Here is a 4,685-nt window from a genome sequence, read left to right on the forward strand (position 1 = left end):
TCCTCTCTCTCGCTTTGCCCTTAGTCCAAGAATTATCTCCGAAATTGCTCGCTTTAAGCCTGACATTATTCACGCTTCTTCTCCTGGGATTATGGTAACCACAAAAAACAAATATAGTCATCACTAATGACTAAAGCATTACCAAAAGTGTGAATTGACAATCCACACTGATTTTAAAATCTTTCAGGTATTTGGTGCTCTGGCGATAGCAAAAATGCTATCTGTACCAATAGTCATGTCTTACCACACGCACGTCCCTGTGTAAGCTCCTTATCTGCCTCCCTTATCGGTTTTTAACTCGTGAATTATGAAATATGTTTCTCAACATTAAGCTTGTGTTGACGTGCAGATACATTCCAAGATACACTTTTAGTTGGTTGGTCCAACCAATGTGGTCAATAATCAGTATGTGAACTCTGTTTATCAAATGTCAACCTTTTTTTTTCTGGTTATTGTCGAGTAAATATGCGAATGAACTTTTATCAGGATTTCTTCACCGAGCGGCTGATCTTACTTTAGTTCCTTCCGCAGCCATTGGAAAAGATCTTGTAGCAGCTGGTGCAACTGCAGGTGAAATTACAGATCAAAACACTACACTAGTTATACAAGTTCTGGGATTGTTGAAAACTAACCTTTTGTTCCTGTTTATATATGTTGAAGCTAATCAACTTCGACTGTGGAATAAGGGTGTCGATTCAGAAAGCTTCAATCCCCGTTTCCGCTCTCAAGAAATGCGTATAAGGCTAAGGCAAGAAGATAGAATCTGCTCTTGTTCTTTATTAATATAGATTCTTTCCTTGTGCTAATCTTCAATGCTTTGTTGATTTAACAGTAATGGTGAACCAGAAAAGCCTCTAGTGATCCATGTAGGACGTATTGGCGTAGAAAGAGTTTGGAGCTTCTAAAAAGGTTAGATTTCTTATAGCTTTACACTCTTTTAGGTGGTGCTAGTGTATCAAAATGCTAAAATTTGAGTGTAATACAGTGTAATGGACAAATTGCCTGAAGCTCGGATTGCTTTCATTGGAGATGGACCATACAGGTACTAATCTCTTAGCCATTATTGCTTTCTAAAGAGGTTTAAACAGCATTGTGTGATTAAAAAAAACTATTTGAAGAGAGGATCTTGAGAAGTTGTTCACCGGAATGCCAGCGGTTTTCACTGGAATGCTACAAGGGGAGGAACTCTCACAAGCTTACGCGAGCGGAGATGTGTTTGTGATGCCATCAGAGTCAGAGACGCTTGCCTTGTGGTTCTTGAGGCCATGGCTTCAGGACTTCCTGTTGTTGCAGCTAGAGCTGGTGGAATCCCTGATATCATCCCTGAAGAACAGGTCAGTTAATCTTATACCGAACTACAAAATACAATTAACTGTGATCTTGCATTGTAAAGAGTTTCTGATGCTCATGTTATTTTAGGAGGGCAAACCGGGTTCTTATTCAACCCTGGAGATGTGGAAGACTGCGTGACGAAGCTGAGAACTTTGTTGGAAGACAGTGAAACAAGAGACATCATTGGAAAAAGCGGCAAGAGAAGAGACGGAGAGTATGATTGGAGAGCAGCAACGACGAAGATACGCAATGAGCAGTACGGAGCAGCGATATGGTTCTGGAGGAGGAAGAAAGCTGAGCTTTTGGGACCACTCAATTGGTTGGTTAAACGACTGTTTCCTGTGCCTCCGGAAGTTAACGCAATCAAAGGTTGATTTGGTTGAAATGATGTTTACTTTGGTTCATCTTTATATAAAACTTGGATTGCTTATGTGTTTATGAAAAACTTGATGTTGTTCATATGTCTTGTCTAGTGGACTTTGGCCTTTAGGGTTTTAATATTTTCGGATCACCTACATTGTGTGTGTTTTTATGTATTAATTTTTTATGTTTTGTATAAAATGATTAGCAAGCTTATTAAATGTTTTATATCTTGCTGTTTTATAACTAGTAATGGTTTATCAAGTCGAAATGATAACATATTCATCTCATAATAATAAACTAAAACCTTCAAAAAGTCAAAAGTCAGAAGCATGAAAATGGGATTAAAGAAAGTGGAAAAAAAAAAAGGATTAAAGAAACATGTGGATTTTTTTGCAGATCAACTATCAATTCATTTGACTTTCTGTTTCTTCCTTCGGCTTCTTCGAAGTTGGGTTTCACAAACGGTTTCATGGAAACACAAAGAGTCACCGTGTTTCAGAGATGAATTGAACCGATGATGGAAACCCTTGATAGTTGATACTATGCCAAATAATTACTTCTCCCATAATCAAACCAAACCGACAACAATCAAACCAATCAACGAATCAGACAACCAACTAAACCGGAAATCATGTGGGACCCACATGCATTAAAAAGAATCCGACGCGGCTACACTAAAAAGAGAAAAATCTGTCATCTGCTCTCTATTTTTATCGGGAAAACATGCTATTTCCCCACGAGAAGTATCGTATCTTTCATATGTCTCCCAAACTATGATTCATTCCAGATGTCTCTGAAATAAAAGTTCGAAATCTATTTATCCATGAAAGTATCATAATTCTTATATATCCTCGAAATAAAAGTTCGAAGACCATAACCCCATAAAATTAAATTACTCAGTTTAAACCAATAAACTAAAACCATTTTGCTTAATTAAACCAGTTTTAGATCAATAAAGACCTTGTTAAGATCAGATTACACCTATAAACTGAAACTGTTTTGGTTAATTAATCTGATCATGGTTTATAATTTGTGATTTGATTGATGTAATCTGATCTTAACCGGGTTTTTATTGATCTAAAACTGTTTTAATTAACCAAAATGATTTTAATTTATTGGTTTAAACCGAGTAATTTAATTTTATGGGATTATGGCTTTCAAATTTCTATTTCGGGAATATATAAGATTTATGATATACTTTCATGGATAAATAGATTTCGAACTTTTATTTCGGAGACATATGTGATGAAGTTATAGTTTGGGAGACATATGGGAGGATACGATACTTCTCGTGGGGAAATAACACGTTTTCCCATTTTTATCCACCATGAAAGTTGTCATTTAAGTTTTGAACTTATTCATAATTCTATCATTTAATATACACATTGATTATACAATATTCTTAATATTGACTTAATTACTTAATCTACTAATAGTATAGGATATTAATTGGGTTAAGAATCTGTATTATACCACATTTTGTGGAAAAATTGTTAAGTCTTTACGTAAAGACTTAAGAAACAGTTAGATTTTATACAAATAGTTTATCACAGGTAATCTTAATTTACCATATTAAAAGTTATTTGAATAAATATCAAATAGTAAAGGAAAGTTAGTTATTCACCATAATAAATCTGCACGGATAACATTTAAATAAATAATTAGATCAACTTTTTTGCAGAAAATTATTAGATCGACTTAGAAATAAAAATATAATTTCATAAGTCAAAAGACAATATAACTGTTCAATGATATATTCTTTAAAATCTTTTTACCACAAGATTATTGATATATTTTCACAAAGTGTGAACGATCTCAAGAAACCATATAAGTAATATGAGATATATATGTATTTATACTAATATAAAAACTTATAAATAAAAAATAATTTATTTTTATGAGAATGAATTTACCCGAATAATTTATTGAACAAATATTAAATTAAAAATAAAATAAAATAAATAATCAACAAATTTATTGTATATATAATATATAATTTTTATCGGTTCAGCTACAAAAAACCGCGTTTCAACGCGGGTATTATCCTAGTATCTTATTAAAACTCAAGTACAAAATTGAAGTGTTTGGAGACTTGAATAGAAAAATTAAAAAATTTTGGAGTGTTTGGAAATATAGATAATACTCTTTAAAAAATATAAAATTGTTTGAAAATAAGGATATCAGTATATTAAAAAAGAAAAAGTAATGGATTCATGTTATTAAAAAAATTAGAAGCCCATACATTATATTAAAAATATTTTAGTAAAACTAAAATTACTCGATATTCATATTTCAAATCAAAATAATAGTTTAAAATTGATTTATATCAAAATTTCATTCAAAAGTATACATATATTCAAAATTTTATTTTTACTAAAATAGTTTCCAATAATCATTATAAGAAAAATGTTTATTTATATACAAGAAAAATTCAAACACCAACTTAAATTATGGTTTTTATATTTCATATTAAATTTTAAAAATATAATATGTATGTGATTATTTATATGGTGGTACTTATAAAAAACTATTAATTATATAATTATTTATATGATGGTACGTATAAAATATGATCAGTTATATGATGACACATATATGATACTCATTCCGTTCCTTAAAGTTGCATATTCTAGAAAAAAATTTTGTTTCAAAAAGATCTATTTTTCATATTTTCAATGCATATTTTATTAACTACTTGCAAACTTTAATTGCATTGGTTGGACTTTTATTGGCTTAATATTATGGAAAAAAGATAAACACAAAATATATAAATTTAATGTGTTTTATTAAAAGGTGTGAAAAATCTAAAATACGTAACTTTAAGGAACAGAGGGAGTATATAATAGTGACTAAGGGTGGGTGTTTGGGTATCCATTCGGGTTCGGTTCAGGTTTGTTTGAGTTTCGGGTTTTTAGAGTAAAAAATTTTAGTCTCATTCATATATTTCTAAATTTTGGTTCAAGTTTGGCCCCGACTAAAAACTCTATTAA

General features: G+C 31.2%; 1 pseudogene; it reads left to right on the forward strand.

Moving 5' to 3' along the window:
* Positions 1-7: 7 nt before the first annotated feature.
* On the forward strand, positions 8-1,888 carry LOC125584023 (annotated as a pseudogene).
* The last annotated feature ends 2,797 nt before the right edge of the window (positions 1,889-4,685 follow it).

This window comes from Brassica napus, chromosome C3 (assembly GCF_020379485.1).
Source record: "Brassica napus cultivar Da-Ae chromosome C3, Da-Ae, whole genome shotgun sequence".
Lineage (NCBI taxonomy): Eukaryota > Viridiplantae > Streptophyta > Magnoliopsida > Brassicales > Brassicaceae > Brassica > Brassica napus.